The sequence below is a fragment of the Equus asinus genome, chromosome 7, assembly GCF_041296235.1.
Source record: "Equus asinus isolate D_3611 breed Donkey chromosome 7, EquAss-T2T_v2, whole genome shotgun sequence".
Classification (NCBI taxonomy): domain Eukaryota; kingdom Metazoa; phylum Chordata; class Mammalia; order Perissodactyla; family Equidae; genus Equus; species Equus asinus.
In genome coordinates, this window is record NC_091796.1 from 10,077,708 (window position 1) to 10,095,341 (window position 17,634).

Genomic DNA, 17,634 nt, shown 5'->3' on the forward strand with positions numbered 1-17,634 from the left:
TAGGCCTAATTGCTATAAACTTTCCTCTTAGAACCACTTTTGATGTATCTCAAAGATTTTGGCCTGTTGTATTTTCATTTTCTTTTGTCTTTGGGTATTTTTTCATTTCTCCTTTGATTTTTTCATTGACGCAATTGTTGTTCAGTAGCATTTTGTTTAATCTACACATTTTTGTGGCTTTTCTGATTTTCTTCCTGCAGTTGATTTCTAGTTTCATACCTTGGTGGTCAGAAAAGATGCTTGGTATTATTTCAATCTTCTTAAATTTATTGAGATTTTTGTGGCCTAATATGTGATCAATCCTGGACATTGTTCCATATGCATTTGAAACGAATGTGTATTATGCAGTTTTTGGATGGAATGTTCTGTATATATCTCCCAAGTCCATCTAGTCAAATGTGTCATTTAAGGCCAGTGTTTCATTATTGATATTCTGTTTGGATGATTTATCCATTGGTGTAAGTGGAGTGTTAAAATCCTCTATTATTGTGTTACTGTCTATTTGCCCTTTTATGTCTGTTAATTGTTGCTTTATATATTTAGGTTCTCCTATGTTGGGTGCATAGATATTTACAAGTTTTATATCCTCTTGTTGGATTATTCCCTTTATCATTACATAGTGCCTTTCTTTGTCTCTTGTTACAGTTTTTGTTTTAAAGTCTATTTTGTCTGGTATAAATATTGTTACCCCAACATTCTTTTGTTTGCCATTCGCATGGAGTATCTTTTTCTATCCCTTCACTTTCAGTTTGTGAGTGTCCTTAGTTCTGAAGTGTATCTCTTGTATGCAGCATGTATATGGATTTTATATTTTTATCCAATTAGCCACCCTATGTCTTTTGATTGGAGCATTTATTCCATTGACATTTAAAACAGCTATTGAGAAAACTGTATTTATTGCCATTTTATTACTTTTTTCTGGGTGTTTTAGGAGTTGTTCTCTGTTTCTTTCTTCTTCTCTTGCTGTCTTCCTTTGTGGTTTGATGGCTTTCTCTAGTAATATGCTTGATTTCTTCCCTCTTACTTATTTGCTTACTTATTATAGGTTTCTGGTTTGTGATTACCACAAGGTTTCTGTATAATATTCTATGTATATAACAATCTATATTGAGTTGATATTCTCTTTAGCTTGACCTCTTTCTAAAAGTTCACATCTTTTAATCCCCTCCTCAAATTTTTATGTTTTTGAAATCATATCTAATCTCCTGTTTTGTTGTCTCTATCCTTTACTCTCATCATGGTAATATGTAATTTTAGTACTTTTGCTTTTTAATGTATATATCATCCTCACAGGTGATTGATCTGCTACCTTTACTGTATTTTTGCCTTTACCAGTGATTTTATTGCCTGATATTTTTTGATACTTTTTAATCCCTATTTGTGGTCTTCTCTTTCCCACTTAAATAAGTCCCTTCAGTATTTCTTATAGAACTGGTTTCTTGGAGATAAACTCCTTTAATTTTTACTTGCCTGGGAAGCTTTCCACTCTCCTTTCATTCTGAGTGATAACCTTGCTGGATAGAGTATTCTTGGCTGTTGGTTTTTTCCTTACAACACTTTAAATATGTCTTGCCACTGTCTTCTATCTTGTAAGGTTTCAGCTGAGAAGTCCCCTGATATCCTTATGGGCTTTCCTTTGTATGTCACTTGTTGCCTTTCTCTTGCCACTTTTAGGATTGTCTTTATTTTTAATTTTGGACATTTTAATTATAATGTGTCTTGGTGTGGGCCTCTTGGTGTTCATCTTGTTTGGTGCTCTCTTTGCTTCCTGTACTTGGATGTCTGTTTCCTTCCTTAGATTAGGAAAGTTTTCAGTTACTATTTCTTCAAATAGATTCTCTGCCCCTTTGTCTCTCTCTTCTCCTTCTGGGACACCTATAATACAAATGTTAGTGTGCTTGATAGTGTCCCAGAGTTCCCTTAGACTGTTGTCATTCTGTCTAATTCTTTTTTCTTTTATCTGTTCAGCTTGGGTGATCTCCTCTAGTCTTTTGTCTAGCATGCTGATCTGTTCTTCTGTATCATCTACTCTGCTTTTGAGTCCCTCTAGTGAATTTTTCATTTCCAGTATTGTATTCTTCATTTCTGACTGGTTCTTTTTTATATTTTCCAGTTCTTTGTTGATGTTCTCACTGTGGTCATCAAGTCTTCTCCCAACATCATTGAGCATCTTTATGAGTTTTTGTTTGAACTCTTTGTCAGGTAAATTGCTTATTTCTGCTTCATTTCATACTTTTTCTGGGGTTTTGTCCTGTTCCCTTGCTTGGAATGTATTCCTTTGTCTCCTCATCATGCCTCTTTCTCTGTACTTAGATCTATGTGTTAGGTGAGTCAGCTATGTCTCCTGAGCTTGGAGAAGTGGCCTTATGTAAGAGATGCCTTTTGAGGCTCAAGAGTGTTCTTCCCTCTCATCACCAGTCCAAATGATCCAAGAGTGACCCCTGTTTGGGATACTTGTGTCCTTCTTCTGTGGCAGGGTTGCTCTTACTGGAGCTATCCAGGTAGTCTAGTCTTTCTCTCCCTGGCCAGCTGTTTGTAAGTTGGGTTTGGGGAGCCCCAGCATGGTTGGCTACAAGGTCTAATAGCACACTCCTGTTGCAGTTTTCTTGTTAATTGAGTATTTACCTAGTGTAGCTGGTCGCTAGGCTCAGGGGCTTACAGTTGCTGAAGGCCTCAAGCCTGTAAGGCTATTGTCAGCTCTCTTAGGATTGCGACTGAGTGGGGCTGGCCCTAGGCATGAGAGTAGCCAATTGTTTCAGGCTTTGGAAGGTGGAGTCAATCCTCTTTGTGGCTGATTGTGAAGCACAGGTCTTCTGCTGCTGATAAGCCCCACTTCCCATGGATCCACACATACCATCAACAGTCAAACAGCCCTGGTCCATGCACACTTCCTAACCCCCTGGAGTGTACCCAGTTGCTCAACTACAGAGACCCCCACCTCTCCACCAATGCCCCCCCACAGTGCATCTGGTCCTCACACAGGCCCTGCCCCACAGAGGCAGACACACTCGCCTACCTGTAGAGGATCAAGTCATCCAGTCTATGCAGGCCGGCAAGTAGCCTGAGGGCTTCCTGTTGGGTGAGGCTGGTCCCTAGGGTGGGCTTCCTGCCCTGGCTGAACTAGATTAAATCTGTGCTCTAGTGAGTGTGGCAGACCCCTGGGCTATCACACCAGAGGAAGAACTTCAATGTCACCTTCCTGCATCTGTGTCAGCACACCTGTACTAGGTCACAACAATGACAGCCACCAAAGTCTCAGTCCCTAGAGAGGTCTCACTTCTCACCAAGATGCACCCAGAGCCTACCAGGTGAGTCTCTTTTCACCAAAGGACTGTGTAACTGTCTTTTTGGTGATTTTAGGTTGCTCTCTGAAACGAGTGAATTTGTGCATGGGCCCTTTAAGAGCTGGGTTTTTTGGGCTTTCCTCCTATAGCTTATCTAGGGGTATTCCCCTTGCAGTTAATAGCCAACAAAGCCAGATAATAGAACACTCATCTCAGTTGTGCTGAGTCTGAAGGATGCTGATAGTGTTAATGTGCCCTTGCTAAGGTCTCTTCTTCTCCAGGGAGGGCTGTGTACCTTAGGGTGGCTCCTGCCAGGCTGGCTGTGAAGGTCTGCATCTTGTGAAGGTGGCATTCTTCTTTTCCAGAAGGAATTTCTGCCTCTTCCACCTCAATCAGGACTATCCTTTGTTGTGGGGGTTCTTTTTATCCAGTTTTCAGTTTTCTCTCCAGAGTAATTTTTCTGAAAATAGTTATAACCTGGCTGTGTTTGTGGGAGGAGGTGAGTTCAGAGTCTGCCTATGCCACCATCTTGACAAGATCTCTTTCTGCTCTTCTATTTTTCAATCTCTGTCTTTTTTGGAATATTTAGACAGTTTACATTTAAATTAATTATCGATATGTTAAGAATTAAGTCTGTCAAATTATTTGTTTTCTCTGCTTCTGATTTCTTTTCCTCTTTCTCACCTTCCTGTGTGTCACTTGTACCATTTTTTTAAGGATGTCATCTTGATTTATTTACAGTGTTTTTAGTGTATTATTTTGTAGAGTTTTCCTAGTCACTGATCTGGACATTACAAACTACAATATACATGTGATTTGTTACAACCCACCTGTACCATGTTACCACTTTGAGTGAAATGAGAAGGTGGAAAACTTATAGTTCCTTAGGCCCCTTTACTCTCCTCACTTCTAAAATATAATTGTCTTGAGTTTGGACATTTTTATAACTTTTATTTCAGCCATCACAAATAATTTAGAAAACACACAAGGTGAAGGATAGTCTTTTCTATTTACTCTTATTTCTAATCTTTTCCATGTTCTTTCTTCTTTCCTAAGGAAGGAAGATTCTTTCTTTTGTTGTCCCTATTCTATTTTGAAACTTTCCATTTTTATTCTGTTTCTTTCTATGTTTTCCTTTCTATTTGAGGCAGCTCGGTTCCCTTCTCCTGTTGGCTGGGGTGTTGGGGCTGGAGGGAGAGTTGTAAGATACCCTACCTCAACCTTGTTCCTCTAGTCCTGGGGTCCCTAACTGGGTTGCATCCCGTTTTTCATCTTTCAGAGTTCTTATGTTGTCTCTTGTGTTATTTTCAGAGGTTGTAGTTGTACCTGGTGCAAAGGAACAGGGAGAGACTAATCCATGCCACCTTGTTCAGATTGTAAGTGACATGAAATCATGCTAAGGACTTTAAACTCATTTTTGAGAATTTCAAAAATGTTTTTAGTTTTACTGTGGGGTATATATACATGCATCCATTATTTTCTGAATATTAGAGGCCCCAAATTTATGAGGTTCTATAGAGAAGAAATACTCATATCAAGAACATGCTCCATAATGAATTACACACTTATAAGACATTCCCCAGTCTTCTCTGTACTCTGTCTCCACTTAGCAATACTATCAAATTAAGCATTTGTATTTGTCTCGTGCTGTCATCAGTTCTTGTCTAAATCCAATTCACGTAGTACATAAAGCTAAGTTATGGTGAAATGAAAGAGTACTTAAGATGCAAATCATGAAATCAAGGAGAGTCAGAGTGTAAAACTGCTTGCATTACAAACAAAGTCATTGGTGTTTCAGGATCTGGCAGAGTTACACCAAATAACATGCAAAGAAAAATAATTCTACAAGACAATGACACTATGACGAGCATATTAAAGGAAGTATTTGACCATTGAAATTTGTAGTTGAAGTCTTTCTCAAAATGATGAAGCTTTCAAATACTTTTGCAAAAATTGTCCTTTTTAGGATTATGTCATGAAGCCTACACCTGTAGAGGAGAATAATGAATTATGTTTATCATAAAATTTCATTAGAAAATTTAGACTAACCCTTGTAGAACTTATTTTTACTTTTTTTTACTCTAATAATTAGCTTAGAATTCCTAATTTAGTCTAATTTTTGAGAACAATAAAAGATAAGCTTAACTGCATTAGTTGGGATTTGCTAGACTATGATGTGGTAACAAATAAATCTTTAAATCTCAATGATTTAACACAATAAATATGTACTGCTCATTAAGATCCAATTTGATGTGGATCAGGAGCCCCCTCTGTCGTGTAGTTTGATCATCAGAAGCACATGCTTCCAGGGTTGCTGTAGAAGGGGACGAGGGGACTAAGTAATTTCACAGAATTTTTTATGGAACAGGCAGGCCTGTAAGTGGCTTATATCCCTTTGGTCTTATTCCCAGTTACATGACCCACGTGCAGAAGGTTGAAAAGAAAACAATTTCTTTTGGCTTTATATGTGTAAGCACATAGTATTTTTTCTGCCACCATTATTTTCATCTTATAAGATATATTGAAAACAAATCTTTTCACTATTACTCTGACCTTTTGGATAAAGTTTTAATTACATAACTATGAGTGTTTTACATGACAATTTTCCTGAGATAATTAATAAAAGCCTTCTGTATACATGAATCTTTTTGCTTCAATAAAAAGAAAATTCTATTTAAATTGTGCTTGTTCTGCAAGATTTCATAAACAATAAGTTTTAGCCAGGAGTGTCAATTTAATATGCTGGTGAAATTTAACCAAGTTGATTAACATTATACTAAGCCACTTCAGAAAGGTAGCGTAGAAATATGCTATTCTTAAGCCAACATGTGGTTTCATTTTAGAGACAATGGTATCAGAATTCTTCACTAAAATGTGAAACCTGACTCAGCATAAAAAGTATCTGCTATCAATTGCATTGCCAGCTACCCAGGCAATCTTTTTCAGTCAGTTCCCAGGAAATTAATGAACAGATTTGATTCTGCTTAGCTTGGAGAAGTGATAAAAATCTCACTCCGAGGTTATGTAAAGGAAGATATAACCTTTTATTTTCTATTCTTTGAAGAATAATTAAAAGATTTAATTAAAAAATTCCCCACACAGTTCAGTTTTTTCCACTCCAAACTATAGTAATGCTGATTTATCAGATAACACAACTATCTATGCCCTAGGCTATAATAATCTTCTCTCTGTATTCTGACTTTGTGAAAGGTTGTTTTTTTTTTTTTTAATGGTGAAGTGATTTTTCTTACTTCTACTTTAACTTGCATAGGAATTTCTAATTTATTAAAACAATAAGTCTGCTCTCTCTTGTCCCCATAGAGGAGAAAGTTTACATAGAACTGTGTATCCTGACACTATACATACAAAACAGAAATCACTAATTTCTGAAAACTAAAATATATTTAATTATGTTACTTTTAAATAATTTTTATTGCTAAGGGTATACAATGAAGGCCAATTAATTTGACCAGGAAGGAAAATGTCAAAGAAAAAAGTGGAGAAATAGTAAACTTGTTACCCATTTTTGAAAAATGAATGAGAGAAGACAAAGGGGTTAAGAACGGGAGGCAGTATTCTAGAATAAACTCATCAAGATGTAAACTGTGTTTAATCTGTCATTGTTAGAATATGGGGCATTTGAAAGACATACATGGGAATGGAAGACATGGAATACTGGAAAAAAGTATTCTAGAAACTTGTCAATATAACTAAAATGCTATTTGAATCCTTTCCTAGTAAGCAACTATACTTACGCAATCTAAAAGAGTCAATTAAAAATCAGTTCCAGAAATGAATGAGAACATATGAGGCATTTCTGTTCTTTATTTTGAGACAGTGGCTTTTTCAGCATCATTTAGATACTATGACCACATTTGATATCTATCTTTAAGATAATTCTGAAACTGAATGTCAGCGGTCTCTTTGATTTATTCATGTCCATGCTTAGAATATTACAGAAAGTCACCAGAATGTGAAAGACATGTTGCATGTCAAGACAAAGTTGGTTTAAGTAAACCACATGGTATCCATTGATATCAGTACCCCATAATAGTAAGTACCCCAGTATCCCATTCTCAGCATGCTAATATTGCTTAGATTATTGATGAAAATTGACAGGCATTTTGTAGTGATTTACCATTCAAGAAGGTATCAAATTTTGAGGTGACTCAAATTACTTGTTGTAAATGCCAACATTAAATGGTAAAAACTTGTGGGGCTGGCCCCGTGGCCGAGTGGTTAAGTTTGCGCGCTCCGCTGCAGGCGGCCCAGTGTTTCGTTGGTTCGAATCCTGGGCGCGGACATGGCACTGCTCATCAGACCACGCTGAGGCAGCGTCCCACATGCCACAACTAGAAGGACTCACAGCGAAGAATATACAACTATGTACCGGGGGGCTTTGGGGAGAAAAAAGGAAAAATAAAATCTTTAAAAAAAAAAAAAGGTAAAAACTTGATAATGCCGTTTTTGCAAGTTAGTTTAGCTGCTTTGCATATATTATTCATTTCTTCATTCATTCCCTCATTCATCCATTCATTAGTTTTCACACACACACACACACACAGACACACACACATAGACTATCAGGTATATTCAAGGCATTATGCCAGGTAAAAAGATGATTACGATGATCTTGCCCTCAAGGAACTGATAATCTATTATTGGGAGAGAAATGTAAACAGAAAAAGCCTAATGAAAACAAAAATAAAGATCTCCGGGAGAAAGTGAAGAAGGATTAATTTAAATTAGACCTTAAAGAATAAGGGAGATGTTGACAGAGATGCCGACAGGCATCCCAGGCAGTAGGAAGAGACAGTAAGTGGGAGATTCCTAATGGACAGCAGGCAGGAGCTAGTGTTCAGTGGTGGATAAGGCTGCATGGCAGTGTTCTGATTATCACATAGCCAAGGACAAAGTAGAAAAATGACGTTCTGTGGCTAATGTTTTCTATATTTCTCCAAAGTATTGTAAATTTGGAAAGAATTAAAGAGATTTTCAAATCCAAGAAATATTTTTATGTTGCATTATTAATTCGGCTAAGTATGCATACATATCATACATGCAGGGAATGTAATCATTTTGCACTTTAAAATCTTTACTATTGTTAACTTGGTATATCTAATTTGTGCCTAAAGACTGTATTTGTTTTCGTGTGCTAAGATTCACCTGCTGTTTAACAATTTACCGTAACTTTATGAGAATGACTTCACCACCTTGATTTCCATTAGACATGTGTAAGTGATGTGTAACTTACAGCCTTTCTACTCACAGAAGCTTTGAAAAGATTTGATAATGGTTATCTTAATAATCACTGTCCATTGTTGGTCAAGCCAGACACATTATCAGAACCATTGAGTGAATGGGTGTTCCACTGATAGTTGCTGAGATTGTTTTGAAGCTGTTTTGTTTCACGAAAAAAAGGAAACAAAAAGAGTAAGGAAAATCTGTCCATGCTCTATTTTATGATCAAAACAAGAGTGAAAACTCAATGGCTCAAATCAATCTCAAAAGTTTATCTTGAGAAATGATAACATAATTTGACATTAATGGAGCAATCATTCACAATTTTCTTGTTTTTATTTTTGTGTTATCCTCTGTAGCCCAGTATTTTCAATTGCTAAGTAGAGTTTGGTGGGTTTTTATCAAATGTTTAATAACGCTTCACAATAAGAAACACATTTTCTCTCATGATGCAGTATACACACATGTACATACATACATATAAAACTGAAACAAAAGTCTCGTGAAACAGTATTGTGATGCTCCTGGATATTGTCCACTTTATTTTGCTTCATTTTGTTTTATTTTATTTTGTGAAAAATGTTCTTGTTGAGATCCGTTAAATTTGTTTCAACCCTCACCAGTGGGATGAAACCTAGAGTTTGGAAAATTTTAAGAGAATATGATTTTCCTCCTTTCTCTCTCAGTACAAAAAAAATTTAAAAAACTAGGTTGCATCCCTTAATCAGTTGTTTTTTGACTTTAAATGGTCTCCCTTACTGTAACGTATTATCAATTAACTTTTTTTGCCTTTTGGTAAAATGAAGGAAATTTTACCTTGACTTAAGGCTACATATATTTACAGAAAAATAACAATCAAGAAATTATATGTTAAGAACCTAATTGTAATAGTTTTTTCCTTGCCAAGCGAAACAATGAATCATTTTAATTTTTTTTTTTTTCGAGGGAGATTAGCTCTGAGCTAACATCTGCCACCAATCCTCCTCTTTTTGCTGAGAGAGATTGGACCTGAGCTAACATCTGTGCCCATCTTCCTCTATTTTATATGTGGGACGCCTGCCACAGCATGGCTTGATAAGCAGTGCGTAGGTCTGCACCTGGGATCTGAATCGGCAACTCTGGGCTGCCTAAGAGGAATGTGCGAAATTAACTGCTATGCCACCGGGCTGGCCCTTCATTTTAATTATTTTGATACTAGGAATTATTTTATAGATTTGTGGGATATGACATTGAATTATAACATGGTTGGTTTCTTTCTATGGGAAATTGATTCAGTGAGCTAAATGAAAATGCCAGAGAGAGCTGGAGGTAAGCATGAGTTTTCTTGTTGTGTATTTTAATATTAATGAAAACCACTTTTATGCAGAACAAAAACAAGTCAGCTACTGTACCTATGGGGAAAATTACATCCCGAAATCTTTTAGCCATTACACATAGAGTCTCGTCAGTTTATAATTTGTTTTATCCTCTGGGCATGATATTGATCTGGCTTCTTAAAACTTAAAACCTAAAAATGATAAGAAAAATAGATCTTCAGGTGATTATACACGAAGAGTGTTTCTGTGCTACAAATGAAAATATTTCGGTGTTAATTCTCATATGCACCTATATTCCTTTAAATACTCGAAGTGAAAGATTAAAATAATACGACTTGTAAGTGATTCCAGCTGTTAGCTATGTGTCAGGCAATATGCTAAGCATTTACACAAACCATATTATGACAAAATCTTTAAGCCTTTAACTTCACAAAACCTGTTAAGGAAGACAATTATTTTTCTACTCTTTGAAGATGACATATCTTTAAAGGAAATAATAGTGAAATACTGTGAACTTTTTCCCATCTGAGCTCTTAACAATTATGCTGTACTGGTACCTTTATGACCACATTTATTTTAATTATTATCATAGATGCAGACAATCATGGTGCTAGCATTTTAACAACTTTCAAAATGAAAAATATGTATCCACTACTTTGTGACATTTTTACTTCAGTATGTTATTCACGTCACCAAAATATATACAAAACCCTATTTTTCCAACTCAAAGTGAGACCTCACAGAATGACGTCATGAAAGGAACATAAAATCATAGCCAAAAGAATAATAGGAAAAAAAATTATGTGAGCATCTTAACACTGCTAACGCACAAAGGAAATCAAGAAATTAACAAACATCTATCATGCAAACGTATGCAAATGTGTTCACCTTCCGGAAACTCCAGAGGACATATAAACCATGTTCATATTCCTGATCCTTCCTTGGAGTAAACACATGGTTCAACAGCATTTCTCTGTCATTCATTTGATTCAGCCATTGTCTGTGATTTTCAGTCCTTTATTTAATATGGATTACACGGTGATATGTCATTGGAAGGAGTGACGTTTCACAAGGAAGGAAATGAGAGGGGGCGGGTGGTCAAGTATTGCCATGAATTAGGAAGCATGATTTAATAAACTGGCCTGCTCAAATCACCTTCCTTTATCTGATTTCTTTTCTCCAAGGAATTCACCAATCTTACTAAATATGTATAATTCAAAGGTTTAATGAATGCACACTGGATATATGAACTTTTAAAAAGGTTTATTGAGCCAGCGCTGATGGTCTAGTGGTTTAAATTAGGCGTGCTCCACTTTGGCGGCCTGGGTTCGGTTCCTCTGCATGGAACCACACCACTGTTTATCAGTAGCCACGAGCTCACACAGGAAAACTAGAAGGACTTGCAACTAGAATATACAACTATGTACTGGGATTTTGGGGAGAAAGAAAAAAAAGAGAAGAAGATTGGCAGCAGATGTTAGCTCAGGGTGAAACTTTTCCAACAACAAAAAAACAGCAGCGTTAAAAAAAATGTTTATTGATAAAAGGCATTCACTGAATCCTTTTCCTTCTTAGAATATGTTAAAATGTTTATCAATGACCAAAAAGTTTTGAATTAGTTTAAGACCAGATACTTGTAATTTTTAAATATATATTTTTTACCTCATGCCATTCTATTTAATCATTTTTCATGAAGATGGTGAAGATACATAAATGCAATTTAAGTGAATCAATGGAAGTGTATACTTAAGTTAGTTTTGTTTATTATCATATGATAAGAATTTTCCTAGGACTTTTTTAGGATACAAAGCACATATTATGCAGACTTCAGGTGTTATATGCATTTAACTAAAGATTTTATTCTTAGCTAATATCCTCTCTACATCACATGGCTAACAGACAACATTATTGTATACTTTCTTGGAATAATTAGAAGGGAAAATGCAATAATAACATTATCTGCATTTGGACAAGAAATCAAATTTGGTTTTGGTTGTCAGGTTTTTTCGTAAGAATATTAGAATTATTTTAAGCTTTAGAATTATTTTAATATCTTAGGATGTCTATATGTTTATTGAAAAGAGAAGTCACTGAGCTAATGAGAGCAAGATTTGTCTCTTTGACATACTTTAAAGATGTTTAATTAGTATTCTTGTAATTCACCAGCATTAGAGTGCCATTTATAGAGTGGTTAGCTCAAATTTAATAAGCTTAGAGTCCTGTGATTATGAACATAATTTTCTTCTTGACCTAGGCCAATGGGTGGTTATTATAGAAACCAACTTTTCTAGAAACTTCACACAAAGAACATACGTTGGCACAAAGAAAAGTCTTAAATTAATAAAATGCTTAGTAGCACAGTGACGTTGCTGATAATCAGAGTATAAATCAATGAATCGATCAACAAAAGCTAATCCAGAAGTGACTGTATTTTTTTCATGAAGTTCCATTGTAGCAATTTAAAAAATTGTTCGAGGAGAAGTCTTCTGTTTTCTTCATCTCTCTTGAGATTTTTTGTTGCGAATCTTTAAAAAATATGAAAAATAGGGGCCAGCCCAGTGGCGCAGCAGTTAAATTCACACGTTCCACTTCAGTTGCCCCGGTTTGCCAGTTTGGATCCCGGGTGCAGACCTATGCACTGCTTATCAATCCTTGCTGTGGTAGGCGTCCCACTTATAAAGTGGAGGAAGATGGCCAAGGATGTTAGCTCAGGGCCAGTCTTCCTCAGTAAAAAGAGGAGGATTGGTGGCAGATGTTAGCTCAGGGCTAATCATCTTAAAAAAAAAATAAGAAAAATAAATATTATTTTAAACCATTTATTATGACAGATGAGAGTAAAATTTTGACAGATGTATATTATTGGCTCTTCATTAAGAAATTAAATTCAAGATAAAATTCCCCAAAATACTGAGGAAGTGAATATTTGAAAGAAATTTAAGAACTGATAATCACTCAGTTTTTTAAAAAATTTCATTGGCTATGATTACCTCTGACAAGAGACTTGAGAATATTTTTCAGTGTAATTATTCCAAATTTAGGAGGAAGTTTTGTTTTGATTTTGAGCTTAGGTTAGACCTTGGATATTGTTTCTAAGATTAATGGTCTATCTTATGCTGCTTCAACTCTCTTTCTATTTTGCACTTTTAAAACATTTTGCCCATACCTTGTAGTTTTTCGCCACTATATTAAATCGCTTCCCAAATATAAATAAACAAAACCAAATGGAGCCTTCTCTTGACATTGTGTCTCTACAGCATAAACCCCATCTGTCTGTTCAAATTCACAGCCTCACTGTAATGACTAGTGCTGTTCATTCTCTGACTCCATTTCCTTGCCCTGTGTTCACTCCTCCTCCTCCACCCTCTACTATTGCAAGTGTTTCTCTTTGACAATCATAGCACACATTTTCTTTGTTCCTTATTTTTGCCATCTGTTCCTGCTATTGGTTTCCTCCCACTCTCCCCGCTTCAAGATCATATTCTTGCTTTGTCTTGATAGAAACTACACATTCCTATGTCCTCCCTAAGTCTCTTAGAAGAATTTATCCCCTTCTATGTATTTAATTGCCATCAACAAGAAAATAGATAACTCTCAAATAGATATATGTTCTTCTTAGATTTCTTCCTGAATTTTGAATCCATATATATAAGTATAAATATATGTTTCTACTCATTACAAATATATATACACAATCTCCAAACAATGGATATTTGTTATCTATATATAACATCAGAAGTCTAGTAGACTAAATGACTTATAACCAGTAGTTTTCCTTTTAAAACTTCATTCAACTTGCTATATTAATATTAAACTATTTACTGTAAATATTGCAATGGTTTACAACAGTTTTCCTCCTAGTTGGGTTAAAATTACAGCTATGCTAATTGCTGCCTGATCTCTATTATTACCACAAATGCAGGTACTCAGTTGGCATATGCATACATCTATAATCAAAATACATCAAAAACATTTTCTTTCAAGTTGTTGAATCCTTTTTTATCCCTTTTATTCGGATGAAGTCAGAGTTGTAAACAGAAGAAGTAAAAGAGAAGTTGCTTGAAATGACTGTGGTGAGGGAGGAAAGGACAGCTGTGAGGTGGAGCTCAGAAGCTGGGAGCCCTAGAAACCACTTTACACACACATGCACAAGGCACACACCCACGTTCACACACTTATATGCAGTTTAAACATCCCTATCTCTATCTGAGATTTTGTTTATATTTCTCATAACTATCTCCATGCACAGTAACCAAATAATTAAAACATAAGAATTTAGTTTATAAAATGCAAAATGATATACAAATGTTAGGAGCTACTATTATTCGAAATTGTATTACTTAGAACTCATCATAGAAACATAAGTAATGTTGATTTTATAGATGTTACATAATAAATTCACACTTTTGGGAGTCCCTTTTTTGAATTCAAAGTATGTACATGTTCAACTACACAAATGGTTATCCAATTCACATAACTGTCATTAAAGTATGTAGGTTGCAGTGGCCTCACATTCTTGATGTTCTAGTGGGTGTGAAATGGTATCTCTAATAATGCCGGGGGGAGGAGTGCACGTGGGACCTGAAATATCAATATAAGAATCACATGGAACAGTAAATGTCCAAGCATGTTCTTGAATGAAAAGTAGATCCTTTCCTACTTGATAGCATGACAGTGTAAATGTGGATTACTTAAGTCAAAGGGGCATTGCTGCAGGTTTAGACAAAGACAGACATGGAACAGCCTGGAGGCCCAATGTATAGACCCTTGCTTATGTGAAAATCAGATATATCAAGACTAACATTGAAGATGAATGGGGAAAAATTCATTAGTTGCCATGGTTCGATACATCATACTGATAAAATTGCTATTCTAATAGAAAATCAAAAGTGATCCCAACTCTTTACCATACACAAAAATAATCCCGGGTTAATCAATGACTTAAATGTGAAAGACAGATCTTATAACATATTAACACAAGTTTACGATAATTTACTTGTGATCTCAAAAGATGGAATATTTTATTATAAAGGGTAAAAAGCATAAACCATAAAGAAAACGTTTGACAATTTTACTACTTTAAAATTCATAGCTTCTATTCGCTTAGCAAAGACCAAAAAGAGAATGAAAAGAGAGCCACAAACTGGGAGAAGAGATTTGTAATGTAAACTTTAACAAAGAATGATTATCCAGACAAAATAAAGAACTATACATAAGGCTGAGTATAACATAAAAGAAACATTGATTAAAAGGATAAATAGATAGTTCACAGAAGAGGAAACATAAACATTTGAAAAGATAGTCAACTCTTAATAGAGACAGTTCTGTAAATTGGACAACAATTTGTGTAGTTGAACATGTACATACTTTAGATTCAAAAAAATAGACTCCAAAATGTATGATTTATTATAAAACATCTATAAAATCGACATTACTTGGTTTGTATTTAGCAACTTGCTAACCTCTTAAATTGAGTTGAAGCTTTCTTTTATTGATTGCTAATACTTTCTATGTAGATAATCATGTCAGCTTCAAATACTCACAGTCATCTTCCTTATTTTTAAAATGTCTTCCTATTTCATTTGTTCTTATTTTTGTTGCTGTTATTTATTTTAGGTCTGAATAGAACATCTTGTATAACGGAAAATGTAAGTAATAATATGAAGCATTTTGTCTTGATTCTTATTTGCATTCTCAGGACCATTCCAGACTGGTTCTGATCTTTTTCCTTTATACCGCTACATTAATTTTCTAATATTTTGATTAGAGTATGTCCTAGAATTGATTTTTTGAATATTCCATTTTCAATATTTTGTTTCTAATATTACTAATATTTATTTTTCTATACTATTTCATTATACATATATATTCATGAATTATATACATCTATAATTCTCAGGCATTATATTTTCAATTATTGCCTCTTTACCATTTCACTTATTCCTCCTTTTAGAACTTTAAAAACAAATTGAAACTTCTAATTGTATCTCTTGAGCACTCTTCCATATTACTAATATCTTGGTTTCTCTGGGTTACATTCTTGATAGTTTCTTCCAATAATTCTTCCATTTTAACCTCCAATTTCCAATTGAAAGAAACAAGCATCCTGTCCATTTTTCTTAAATGATTGAAAACATTTAAATCTTAAAGAGGAAAACACATAATCACTAAGTTGGGTATACTAAGTTAAGTGATTATGAAAGACATGCCTAGACCTGCACTGTAGACACTAAGTACATGTGGTCTTTTAAATTACGTAAATAACATAAAACTTAAAAAAAATTAGTTTCTCAGTCACATCCCAAGTACTTAGTAGCCACGTGAAGCTAGTGGTTACCATATTGGATAGTACAGATATAGAATACCTCTATCATTATAAAAAGTTATAGATTGTGAGTCCCAGTAGGGCAAAAAGTTTGTGCAAATGTGTTCAATACAGATGTGTCCTACTGAGTATGTTACATACATAAACATATTCTATTAATTCCAATATGCTTTTGTAAGAGGTAAGTGCCATTTGAGCTTTGCCCATAAAGAAGGGTCTATAGAGGAGCTGAGGTGGTGGCTCCTTAGCCTGGGCTTCTCTGGGTCTGCCATTGCAGGGAGGGGGGCCAGGACAGCTGTGGAGGCTTGCACACTTCTGGGCCATCTCCCCATCATCTCTATAAATATCTCAGCCCTTTCAATCTTAATAATGCTAAGATAAAACATTTGAACCTCTTATTTATTAAATTTCAACTATACTATTTATTATTATTATTCCAACTAAACTATTATTTGATATGGATATTTGATCACTGCAGTGTTACATGTTGAACTACTGGTTACACTGTCTTACTGGAAGAGGGAACGTTTTTACTGTGTAAAGTCAGAATGAGCTATTAATAACCAATTAATAGTTTTACTACATTAACTTTCTAATCAAGATAAAAGTATATATATTTTTGAAGCTTAAACAAAATGAAATTTTAGAGAAATATTCCTTCGGCAGAATTGGTTACTTTCTAATGAAGTTATGCATTGATAATATACTTGAAAATATGTGGTAAACCCTGAAATTCTATGTGAATTATTATTAATATTATCTAGTCAATCTTGATTCCTGTAATCAGTCTGGAAAGTATATAGTGTACAAAAAAGAGGAATTCTAGCCAAAATTATGTTTGTTTTAATAAAAATATATGATGATTAGTAAAAGAGTCTATTTGTATGTATCCTTAGTTTCAAAGTTCCAGTGATTGAGGGGAAAAAAAACATTTCTTCATCTTTCTGTGCCTGGAGCCATCATTCTCTAGTTGAACAGCTTGAGAAACACATTGCTTACATCAACATGCTCGTTAGAGCAAAATACCTTAAAAAAGGATCAAAAGTATATATACCATATGAATCTAAGGGCTTTATTTATTTTCTCACACATTTTCCTGTTTCTAGTAGTTCACAAAGATGAACACTATATTTCATCTTTAAACCCTTTAAAATGAGATATTGTAAATACATGTTGCTGTTGACACACAATTGGGGAATGGTAACAAATTAAGCAACAAGATTGTGGGTCTTTTTGGTTAGTTTGTTTTGTTTTTGTTCTGCCATGCTCAGAAACTTAGGCTGATGGCCATCCTGACTGGAAAACACTGATAAAGTGGGGCGAATGACCGGGGTCCATATTTTAGCCTTAACTCTGAGGAAATGCCTGTATCTCCTCTACTGAAAGGGCACAAATGTGGCCTCATGTAAGTCACTAAAAAAGATGAGACTATATGAGATCTATTAGACTGAATTATGAACTCACCCTTTAT